Genomic DNA, 12,916 nt, shown 5'->3' with positions numbered 1-12,916 from the left:
CCAAGATGATATGCCTAACAGTAGAAAATGGGAACTTACAAATCTCTGGAAGATTCGGTAATACAATACCCGAGCCAGACAGATGCACAATACTCGAAGGAACTGTTGATGATCAACCAGCCAGCCTGTCTTAGTAATGAGACCTACAGCGATATATCTGTCAGAGAGCTGGAATTCTTCCCAATGATTCCAGATAGTCCTGCAGGTCAATGGCCTAACAGGTAGGGTGGTCCTACCTATATACGTAATGGGAAAGTTAGCAGTGCTTGTTACTGGGCCTTGCTGGATAAACTGCAGCGCTATATTTGCCCACACTTGGGGGCATCGACCCTTGATTATTGCTAACTTGCACTCAGGTTGTTTAGTCTTCGTTAACGGGGTCTGTGTCTACGGGAAGAGCATGTACATTCCATTTTGGGCAAATAGAATCTACCTGTGTGGCTTTCTCAGTGGGTTAGCATAGTGACTCTTGAGCATGATGATGGGCTTCTGCATATAACAGACACATGGCTAGGAAAAATCTCACTTTCTTGCCATCCTGTTTTTAGGATTGTTATGTGACCCAGGGAGAAAGACAGAAAGAGTTTATCCTTGAAGATAGAGCAAAATAAAAAACACATATTCACCCTGTAGAACACAAAGTCTTCCCCATAGAGATGTTCCTGTTCTTAACAGGGCTGTTTGGTGGTGTGTGGAGGATGAAAGGAGGAACCAAACTTGCAGCAAGGTCCTTCCCCAAAGAGAACGTATTAAAATCAGTGGGTGAGTCAACCTACACTGCTGATTTGCACTTCCGAGCAGCTGGTGTGCAGCAACATTGGCAGGATGTAAGTAGTGATGTTCCCCAGGGGTCAGTGTTGAGACTATTACTGTATATATATAAAAAAATATAAAGGACCTGGACTTGTGTAAAGGGGGCACAATATCAAAATTTTCAGATAACACAAAAATAGGGAGCGTGCTGAAGATTTTGATAAAGTCATTTGGGGAAAGTTATTTCCACTGGTCAGTGAGTTGATAATGATGGGGCTTGTATTTAAAATCACCACAAAAAAAATAAAGGGGGTAGTTAAAAATATTTTTACATAAGAATGGTTAAGACATAAATGGTAGTGGAAGTAAAATCATGGTTTTAAAAAAGAGAGTATGAGGAAATGGATAGCCCTGTTGGAGAGACAGTCCAGGCGCAATGAGCCAAATTACCCCCTTCTGTACTATAAAATTCTATGATACTATGAGCTAGCAGTGTAGCGCATTCTCTATTTTATGCCATTCCTTCAAGTGTATAGCAGAATGTCAAGAGCTGCTGCAGCTACATCTTAACATTCTGGTCAATCTGTATTATTGCAAGAAGTTCACAGAGAAAAACCTATTTGGAAATACAATCATTGCTTCATCCGATTGCCTGTAAAACACCTTCCCCGAAAATATCCCCAGAACTCTGAATATTCGGCTGTGAGAAAGAGTATGAGGAAAAGGAAGAGGAATGCGACTAAGTGGATAGCCCTGTTAGAGAGACCGTCCAGGTGCAATGGGCCGTTGTGCCAGTACAAATTCTCCACAACATTCTAATAGCAACCATTAGGATCAATCTCATGAGATATATGTTTAAATGTCTTTGTTACAGTCATCACTATGTGTGTGCCATCTAATGTTAAAATAGGTTTTTTGCTCATATTGCATTAGTATTTTGCCAGCAGATGGTGCTATTGCACTTTGTAAATTAAATAGTGACAACACCTGTATTTATTCAAAGGTCTGGTGCTGTGTTCAGTGTCTCAAAGAAGAGTGGAAATGTTTTGTCTCCTCCCATCTTGACATTTATGTTTCCACTCTTCTTCTAGCAATACCACCTAACCTGCAATGTGTTCAAAGGGTGGAATGGGCTCCCAAAATCTTCTAAAGAAATTCAACATCATAGTGTATAGACACCAGTAAACAGGAAGTAAACGGCAGAAGAACAAAGGAGGAAGACAGACAGCTGGTATTTTCAAGATAACGTACCAAGAAATTCTACATAATCAAGTGTGGCACTTCATTGTGGTTAAACTTCATTTCAAAACTCTGAGCAACATGAAGCAGTTGAGAGGCCAGGTAACTTGAGTGGGATATGGAAGAAATAAAAAGGCTGCACTAGGCATTAGGTAAATTTAAAGGGCACTCGAGCAAAAAAAAAATTAAAGGGGAGCACCTGAAAGAAGTAAAGCTGAAAACAGGATACCGGGTGAGAAATTAAGGGAGTATCTTTGAGAAGTTACACCATAAAAATAATATCCAAGAGGAATCTAGATGTTAACAAATATGATGTGATTGGGATTACGGAGACGTGGCTCCAGGATGAGCAGGGCTGGGAACTCAACATCCAGGGGTATTCAACATTCAGGAAGGATAGAATAAAAGGAAAAGGAGGTGGGGTAGCATTGCTGGTTAAGGAGGAGATTAAGGCAATAGTTAGGAAGGACATTAGCTTGGATGATGTGGAATCTATATGGGTAGAGCTGCAGAACACCAAAGGGCAAAAAACGTTAGTGGGAGTTGTGTACAGACCTCCAAACAGTAGTAGTGATGTTGGGGAGGGCATCAAACAGGAAATTAGGGGTGCGTGCAATAAAGGTGCAGCAGTTATAATGGGTGACTTTAATATGCACATAGATTGGGCTAACCAAACTGGAAGCAATACGGTGGAGGAGGATTTTCTGGAGTGCATAACGGATGGTTTTTTAGACCAATATGTCGAGGAACCAACTAGGGGGGAGGCCATCTTAGACTGGGTGTTATGTAATGAGAAAGGATTAATTAGCAATCTCGTTGTGCGAGGCCCCTTGGGGAAGAGTGACCATAATATGGTGGAATTCTGCATTAGGATGGAGAATGAAACAGTTAATTCAGAGACCATGGTCCAGAACTTAAAGAAGGCTAACTTTGAAGGTATGAGGCGTGAATTGGCTGAGATGGATTGGCGAATGATACTTAAGGGGTTGACTGTGGATGGGCAATGGCAGACATTTAGAGACCGCATGGATGAACTACAACAATTATACATTCCTGTCTGGCATAGAAATAAAAAAGGGAAGGTGGCTCAACCGTGGCTATCAAGGGAAATCAGGGATAGTATTAAAGCCAAGGAAGTGGCATACAAATTGGCCAGAAATAGCAGCGAACCTGGGGACTGGGAGAAATTTAGAACTCAGCAGAGGAGGACAAAGGGTTTGATTAGGGCAGGGAAAATGGAGTATGAGAAGAAGCTTGCAGGGAACATTAAGACGGATTGCAAAAGTTTCTATAGATATGTAAAGAGAAAAAGGTTAGTAAAGACAAATGTAGGTCCCCTGCAGTCAGAATCAGGGGAAGTCATAACGGGGAACAAAGAAATGGCGGACCAATTGAACAAGTACTTTGGTTCGGTATTCACGAAGGAGGACACTAACAACCTTCCGGTTATAAAAGGGGTCGGGGGGTCTAGTAAGGAGGAGGAACTGAGGGAAATCCTTATTAGCCGGGAAATTGTGTTGGGGAAATTGATGGGATTGAAGGCCGATAAATCCCCAGGGCCTGATGGACTGCATCCCAGAGTACTTAAGGAGGTGGCCTTGGAAATAGTGGATGCGTTGACAGTCATTTTCCAACATTCCATTGACTCTGGATCAGTTCCTATGGAGTGGAGGGTAGCCAATGTAACCCCACTTTTTAAAAAAGGAGGGAGAGAAAACAGGGAATTATAGACCGGTCAGCCTGACATCGGTAGTGGGTAAAATGATGGAATCAATTATTAAGGATGTCATAGCAGTGCATTTGGAAAGAGGTGACATGATAGGTCCAAGTCAGCATGGATTTGTGAAAGGGAAATCATGCTTGACAAATCTTCTGGAATTTTTTGAGGATGTTTCCAGTAGAGTGGATAAGGGAGAACCAGTTGATGTGGTATATTTGGACTTTCAGAAGGCGTTCGACAAGGTCCCACACAAGAGATTGATGTGCAAAGTTAGAGCACATGGGATTGGGGGTAGTGTACTGACATGGATTGAGAACTGGTTGTCAGACAGGAAGCAAAGAGTAGGAGTAAATGGGTACTTTTCAGAATGGCAGGCAGTGACTAGTGGGGTACCGCAAGGTTCTGTGCTGGGGCCCCAGCTGTTTACACTGTACATTAATGATTTAGATGAGGGGATTAAATGTAGTATCTCCAAATTTGCGGATGACACTAAGTTGGGTGGCAGTGTGAGCTGCGAGGAGGATGCTGTGAGGCTGCAGAGCGACTTGGATAGGTTAGGTGAGTGGGCAAATGCATGGCAGATGAAGTATAATGTGGATAAATGTGAGGTTATCCACTTTGGTGGTAAAAACAGAGAGACAGACTATTATCTGAATGGTGACAGATTAGGAAAAGGGGAGGTGCAAAGAGACCTGGGTGTCATGGTACATCAGTCATTGAAGGTTGGCATGCAGGTGCAGCAGGCGGTTAAGAAAGCAAATGGCATGTTGGCCTTCATAGCAAGGGGATTTGAGTACAGGGGCAGGGAGGTGTTGCTACAGTTGTACAGGGCATTGGTGAGGCCACACCTGGAGTATTGTGTACAGTTTTGGTCTCCTAACCTGAGGAAGGACATTCTTGCTATTGAGGGAGTGCAGCGAAGGTTCACCAGACTGATTCCCGGGATGGCGGGACTGACCTATCAAGAAAGACTGGATCAACTGGGCTTGTATTCACTGGAGTTCAGAAGAATGAGAGGGGACCTCATAGAAACATATAAAATTCTGACGGGGTTAGACAGGTTAGATGCAGGAAGAATGTTCCCAATGTTGGGGAAGTCCAGAACCAGGGGTCACAGTCTAAGGATAAGGGGTAAGCCATTTAGGACCGAGATGCGGAGGAACTTCTTCACCCAGAGAGTGGTGAACCTGTGGAATTCTCTACCACAGAAAGTTGTTGAGGCCAATTCACTAAATATATTCAAAAAGGAGTTAGATGAGGTCCTTACTGCTAGGGGGATCAAGGGGTATGGCGAGAAAGCAGGAATGGGGTACTGAAGTTGAATGTTCAGCCATGAACTCATTGAATGGCGGTGCAGGCTAGAAGGGCCGAATGGCCTACTCCTGCACCTATTTTCTATGTTTCTATGTTTCTATGTTTAATCAAAAGGAGACACCTGAAAGAAATACAATTAGGATAAGGTATGCTTGCTGTGGGGTTTACACGAGAAAGACAGGTGTAATAGATGGGGGAAGAGATACAAAACTTGTCAGTTAATAGAAAAGCTTAAGAGAGAATCATAGAATTATTGAACTTTACAGCACAGGAGGCCATTCAGCCCATTGTGTCTATCCAGCCTAATCCTACTTCTAGCTCTTGGTCCGTAGCCTTGTAGGTTACGGCATTTCCAGTACATATAGAAACATAGAAAATAGGTGCAGGAGTAGGCCATTCGGCCCTTCGAGCCTGCACCGCCATTCAATAAGATCATGGCTGATCATTCCCTCAGTACCCATTTCCTGCTTTCTCTCCATGGCCCTTGATCCCCTTAGCCGTAAGAACATAATAAGAACATAAGAATTAGGAACAGGAGTAGGCCATCTAGCCCCTCGAGCCTGCTCTGCCATTCAACAAGATCATGGCTGATCTAGCTGTGGACTCAGCTCCACTTACCCGCCCGCTCCCCATAACCCTTAATTCCCTTATTGGTTAAAAATCTATCCATCTGTGATTTGAATACATTCAATGAGCTAGTCTCAACTGCTTTTTAAATGCTATGAGGGTTTCTGCCTCTACCACCCTTTCAGGCAGTGAGTTCCAGACCCCCACCACCTTCTGGGTAAAAAACGTTCTCCTCAACTCTCCTCTAAACCTCCTACTTTAAATCTATGCTCCCTGGTTACTGACCCCTCTGCTAAAGGAAATAGGTCCTTCCTATCCACTCTATCTAGGCCCCTCATAATTTAATACACCTCAATTAAGTCTCCTCTCAGCCTTCTCCGTTCCAAGGAAAACAACCCCAGCCTATCCAATCTTTCCTCATAGCTAAAATTCTCCAGTCCTGGCAACATCCTCGTAAATCTTCTCTGTACCCTCGATAGTGCAATCACATCTGTAATGTGGTGACCAGAACTGTATGCAGTATTCTAGCTGTGGCCTAACTAGTGTTTTAGACAGTTCAAGCATAACCTCCCTGCTCTTATATTCTATGCCTCGGCTAATAAGAGAAAGATTTCTTAACCACTTTATCTATGTGTCCTGCTACTTTCAGGGATCTGTGGACATGCACTCCAAAGTCCCTCTGTTCCTCTACATTTCTCAGTATCCTACCATTTATTGTGTATTCCCTTGCCGCGTGCCCGCTACATTGGTCTGAATCATTGATATATACCACAAAAAGCAAGGGACCTAGTACTAAGCCCTGCGGAACCCCACTGGAAACAGCCTTCTAGTCACATAAACACCCATCGACCATTACCCTTTGAATCCTGCCACTGAGCCAATTTTGGATTTAAGCAAATTGACTGATGGAGTTTGTCAGTAGATGTAAAGCGGATCACGTTTAAAGGCATAATCCCAAGCATGTATGATAAATACATACCTGCGATCAGCAAGTGTAGTAAGAGTGAGGAGTAGCAATATTAATTAAATGGTACAATTTTAAAGGGAGTGCAGGAACAGAAAAGCGTGGGTGTATGCACACAACTCTTTGAAGATGGCGGGACAAGTTGAGAAGGCCACTGAAAAGCATATGGGATCCTTGGCTTGATTAACAGAGGAATAGAGTACAAAAGCAAAGAGGTTATGCTAAACCTTTATAAAACACTGGTTAGTCTCAGCTGGAGCAATGTGTTCAATTTTGGGCACCACACTTTAAGAAAGATGTCAAGGCCTTAAAGAGGGTCTAGAAGAGATTTATTAGAATGATACCAGGGATGAGACACTTCAGTTTTGTGGAGAGGCTGGAGAAGCTGGGGCTGTTCTCCTTAGAGCAGAGAAGGTTAAGAGGAGATTTAATAGAGGTGTTCAAAATTATGAAGGGTTTTGATAGAGTAAATAAGGAGAAACTGTTTCCAGTAGTAGAAGGGTCTGTAACGAGTGATCATAGATTTAAGGCGATTAGCAAAGGAACCAGAGGCGCCATGAGGAAACATTTTGTTTTACACATCGAGTTGTTCAGGCACTGCCTGAAAGGGTGGTGAATGAAGATTCCATAGTAATATTCAAAAGAGAATTGGATAAATACCTGGAGGGAAACAAATTGCAGGGCTTTGGGGAAAGAGCAGGGGAGTGGGACTACTTGGATAGCTCTACCAAAGAGCTGGCACAAGCACGGTGGGCCGAATGGCCTTCTTCTGTGCTCTATCATTCTATAAACAAGGGTGACCTTAAATAGTCTAACAAAAATATCAGAAGCAAAGTAAGGAAGAATGACCTCTACAATATTGAAGGGAAAAGGGTGAAGGGGATCACTGGGTTGAATATAGGAATTTGCGAAACATGTTAAAATAGTAGTCAAAGGGGAAAAAAAGACAGAAAAGTATAGATGCAAATATAAAATGCAAGATTGTGAATTTGTTTCAGTGCTTTATAAGAACATAAGAAATAGGAGCAGGCGTTGGCCATATGGCCCCTCGAGCCTGCTCCGCCATTCAATAAAATCAAGGCTGATCTTCCATCTCAACTCCACTTTTCTGCCCGATCACCATATCGCTTGATTCCATTAGTGTTCAAAAATCTATCTCAGCCTTGAATATACTCAATGACTCAGCATCCACATCCCTTTGGGGCAGAGAATTCCACAGATTCACAACCCTCAGTGAAGAAATTCCTCTTTATCTCAGTCTTAAAAGGCCCTCCCCTTATCTTGAGACTATGCTCCCTAGTTCTAGACTCTCCAGCCAGGGGAAACAATCTCTCAGCATTTATCTCATCAATCCCCCAAAGAATCTTATGTTTCAATGAGATCACATCTCATTCTTTTAAACTCCAGAGAATATAGACCCATTCTACTCAATGTCTCCTCATAGGACAACCTTCTCATCCCAGGAATCAATCTAGTGAACCTTCATTGTACCACCTCTAAGGCAAGTATATCCTTCCTCGGATAAGGAGACCAAAACTGTACACAGTACTTCAGGTGTGGTCTCACCAAAGCCCTGTACAATTATAGCAAAACTTCCTTACTCATACTACAACCCACTAGCAATATCAGTAAGAGCACAGCTAAAATAGATGAGAATTGAAACAGAGAATGAGCATAAGATCATTAATATTCTGAATGTCTACTTCCTTCAAGTATTCACAAGGGAGAATGTGACCAAATGCCCTCCCCATGAAGCAATAACCTAATTAGAATTAATGATTGATATAAATTAGATGGAAGTCCTAGACAGAATAAAAGGGCTCAAAACAAACTCTTCAGGGATTGATGGTACTTATCCCAGAATACTGAAAGGAACAGGGGAGGATTTATGAGGCACCAACAGTGATCATGAAGGAGTCATGTGGAGGCACCGTTTGACAGGAAAATTGCCAACCTCGTGCCAATTACCAAAAAGGATGGAAAAGTCAGTACAGACAACAGGCTCATTAGCCTTACTTCAATACAAAATAATGGAATAGATTATAAAGCCTAAACTTGAGGATCATTTTTACAATAACATAACATCATTCAACATGGATTCAGAAGGGGAAGCCTGGCCAACCTCCATGACCTTTTTGAAAAAGTGACTGTGGAAAACCCTACCATGTAACTCGATTTTTAAAAAGCAGTTGAGAAAGTTCTTTTTACACAAAAGACTACTAATTAAGCTTAAAGCTTTAACGATTGAGGACAAATCTTGTGAATAAGAAAATGGCTGAGGTGAAGAAAAGAAAAAGAACAGATGATATTCAATATGGACTAGTACAATGTACTGCAGATAGGAAGAAAAAATGGGCAACATATATATTCCACCAATAGTGTCAAAATAGTCAAGTATGAAATTGAAAGAGGTTTTAGAAGATGATGCTCAAATGTTCGACCACTGTAGACATTTGGACTTTTCAGCCTTGAAAGGATGACACTGACAGGTGATACTGCAGAGGTGTATAAGATAGAAAATGGTATGGAACAGGTAAATGAGGAGTTACATCAAACTACATTGCAAGAGGGACCACAGGTTCAAACCAGTAAAAGGCAAATTTTTGCTGAATGTAAAGAAGCTATGAGGAGAGGTTGGAAAAGTTAGGACTGTTCTCCTTGGAACAGGGAAAGTTAAGAAGAGACCTAATCAAGGTTTTCAAGATGATGAGAGGTTTTGATAGAGTAGATGGAGAAAAATATTTCCTCTGGCGAGTGGGTCAATAACCAGAGGCCAGAGATTTAAAATTATTGGCAAAAGATTTAGAGGGGAGATGGGGAGAATTTCTTTCACCTGGAGAGTTGTCAGGATCTGGAATCTGATATTGGAAGCTGATTCCATAAATAATTTTAAAAGGGAGTTGGACGGGTACTTGAGCATAGAAACATAGAAAATAGGTGCAGGAGTAGGCCATTCGGCCCTTCTAGCCTGCACCGCCATTCAATGAGTTCATGGCTGAACATGCAACTTCAGTACCCCATTCCTGCTTTCTCGCCATACCCCTTGATCCCCCTAGTAGTAAGGACTACATCTAACTCCTTTTTGAATATATTTAGTGAATTGGCCTCAACAACTTTCTGTGGTAGAGAATTCCACAGGTTCACCACTCTCTGGGTGAAGAAGTTTCTCCTCATCTCGGCCCTAAATGGCTTACCCCTTATCCTTAGACTGTGACCCCTGGTTCTGGACTTCCCCAACATTGGGAACATTCTTCCTGCATCTAACCTGTCTAAACCCATCAGAATTTTAAACGTTTCTATGAGGTCCCCTCTCATTCTTCTGAACTCCAGTGAATACAAGCCCAGTTGATCCAGTCTTTCTTGATAGGTCAGTCCCGCCATTCCGGGAATCAGTCTGGTGAACCTTCGCTGCACTCCCTCAATAGCAAGAATGTCCTTCCTCAGGTTAGGAGACCAAAACTGTACACAATACTCCAGGTGTGGCCTCACCAAGGCCCTGTACAACTGTAGCAACACCTCCCTGCCCCTGTACTCAAAACCCCTCGCTATGAAGGCCAACATGCCATTTGCTTTCTTAACCACCTGCTGTACCTGCATGCCAACCTTCAATGACTGATGTACCATGACACCCAGGTCTCGTTGCACCTCCCCTTTTCCTAATCTGTCACCATTCAGATAATAGTCTGTCTCTCTGTTTTTACCACCAAAGTGAATAACCTCACATTTATCCACATTATACTTCATCTGCCATGCATTTGCCCACTCACCTAACCTATCCAAGTCGCTCTGCAGCCTCATAGCATCCTCCTCACAGCTCACACTGCCACCCAACTTAGTGTCATCCGCAAATTTGGAGATACTACATTTAATCTCCTCGTCCAAATCATTAATGTACAGTGTAAACAGCTGGGGCCCCAGCACAGAACCTTGCGGTACCCCACTTGTCACCGCCTACCATTCTGAAAAGTACCCATTTACTCCTACTCTTTGCTTCCTGTCTGACAACCAGTTCTCAATCCATTTCAGCACACTACCCCCAATCCCATGTGCTTTAACTTTGCACATTAATCTCTTGTGTGGGATCTTGTCGAAAGCCTTCTGAAAGTCCAAATATACCACATCAACTGGTTCTCCCTTGTCCACTCTACGGGAAATATCCTCAAAAAATTCCAGAAGATTTGTCAAGCATGATTTCCCTTTCACAAATCCATGCTGACTTGGACCTATCATGTCACCTCTTTCCAAATGCGCAGCTATGACATCCTTAATAATTGATTCCATCATTTTACCCACGACCGATGTCAGGCTGACCGGTCTATAATTCCGTGTTTTCTCTCTCCCTCCTTTTTTAAAAAGTGGGGTTACATTGGCTACCCTCCACTTGATAGGAACTGATCTAGAGTCAATAGAATGTTGGAAAATGATTGTCATGAGGAACTTACAGGGTTACGGGCAAAAGCGGGGATGTAGGACTAAGCACAATTGCTCTTTCTAAGAGCCAGCATAAGCACGACGGTCCGAATGGCCTCCTTCTGTACTGTATGATTCTATGAAGCTCTTCCTAGAAAGAGTGATCAATACCATTTGTCTGTAAGAACATTTTGTTTCCTGCAGTGGGAAGGAGGAAGTGAATCAGTGTTGGGGTCAGAGTGCGGTTTTTTGTGTGACAAGCAAACCAATGTCCTAGGGGGAGTGTTTGCTAGTGCTGTTGGGGAGGATTTAAACTAATATGGCAGGGGGATGGGAACCAATGCAGGGAGACAGAGGGAAACAAAAAGGAGGCAAAAGCAAAAGACAGAAAGGAGATGAGGAAAGTGGAGGGCAGAGAAGCCCAAGGCAAAGAACAAAAAGGGCCACTGTACAGCAAAATTCTAAAAGGACAAAGGGTGTTAAAAAAACAAGCCTGAAGGCTTTGTGTCTTAATGCAAGGAGTATCCGCAATAAGGTGGATGAATTAATTGTGCAAATACATGTTAATAAATATGATGTGATTGGGATTACGGAGACGTGGCTCCAGGATGATCAGGGCTGGGAACTCAACATTCAGGGGTATTCAACATTCAGGAAGGATATAATAAAAGGAAAAGGAGGTGGGGTAGCATTGTTGGTTAAAGAGGAGATTAATGCAATAGTTAGGAAAGACATTAGCTTGGATGATGTGGAATCTATATGGGTAGAGCTGCAGAACACCAAAGGGCAAAAAACGTTAGTAGGAGTTGTGTACAGACCTCCAAACAGTAATAGGGATGTTGGGGAGGGCATCAAACAGGAAATTAGGGGTGCATGCAATAAAGGTGTAGCAGTTATAATGGGTGACTTTAATATGCACATAGATTGGGCTAGCCAAACTGGAAGCAATACGGTGGAGGAGGATTTCCTGGAGTGCATAAGGGATGGTTTTCTAGACCAATATGTTGAGGAACCAACTAGGGGGGAGGCCATCTTAGACTGGGTGTTGTGTAATGAGAGAGGATTAATTAGCAATCTCATTGTGCGAGGCCCCTTGGGAAAGAGTGACCATAATATGGTGGAATTCTGCATTAGGATGGAGAATGAAACAGTAAATTCAGAGACCATGGTCCAGGACTTAAAGAAGGGTAACTTTGAAGGTATGAGGCGTGAATTGGCTAGGATAGATTGGCGAATGATACTTAGGGGGTTGACTGTGGATGGGCAATGGCAGACATTTAGAGACCGCATGGATGAATTACAACAATTGTACATTCCTGTGTGGCGTAAAAATAAAAAAGGGAAGGTGGCTCAACCGTGGCTATCAAGGGAAATCAGGGATAGTATTAAAGCCAAGGAAGTGGCATACAAATTGGCCAGAAATAGCAGCGAACCTGGGGACTGGGAGAAATTTAGAACTCAGCAGAGGAGGACAAAGGGTTTGATTAGGGCAGGGAAAATGGAGTACGAGAAGAAGCTTGCAGGGAACATTAAGGTGGATTGCAAAAGTTTCTATAGGTATGTAAAGAGAAAAAGGTTAGTAAAGACAAACGTAGGTCCCCTGCAGTCAGAATCAGGGGAAGTCATAACGGGGAACAAAGAAATGGCAGACCAATTGAACAAGTACTTTGGTTCGGTATTCACTAAGGAGGATACAAACAACCTTCCGGATATAAAAGGGGTCAGAGGGTCTAGTAAGGAGGGGGAACTGAAGGAAATCTTTATTAGTCGGGAAATTGTGTTGGGGAAATTGATGGGATTGAAGGCCGATAAATCCCCAGGGCCTGATGGACTGCATCCCAGAGTACTTAAGGAGGTGGCCTTGGAAATAGCGGATGCATTGACAGTCATTTTCCAACATTCCATTGACTCTGGATCAGTTCCTATGGAGTGGAGGGTAGCCAATGTAA

The 12,916-nt window shown here is 42.9% G+C and overlaps 1 protein-coding gene across 2 annotated transcripts in view; it reads right to left on the bottom strand.

Moving 5' to 3' along the window:
- Positions 1-12,916, bottom strand: part of atg4a (autophagy related 4A, cysteine peptidase) — a 60,938-nt gene that overhangs the window by 6,114 nt on the left and 41,908 nt on the right. The gene's annotated exons all lie outside the window — the stretch shown is intronic.

The sequence above is a fragment of the Pristiophorus japonicus genome, chromosome 6, assembly GCF_044704955.1.
Source record: "Pristiophorus japonicus isolate sPriJap1 chromosome 6, sPriJap1.hap1, whole genome shotgun sequence".
In the NCBI taxonomy this organism is placed as follows: Eukaryota; Metazoa; Chordata; class Chondrichthyes; family Pristiophoridae; genus Pristiophorus; species Pristiophorus japonicus.
The sequence above is the reverse complement of the archived record's forward strand: the minus strand, read 5'-3'. Positions and strand labels throughout refer to the sequence as shown.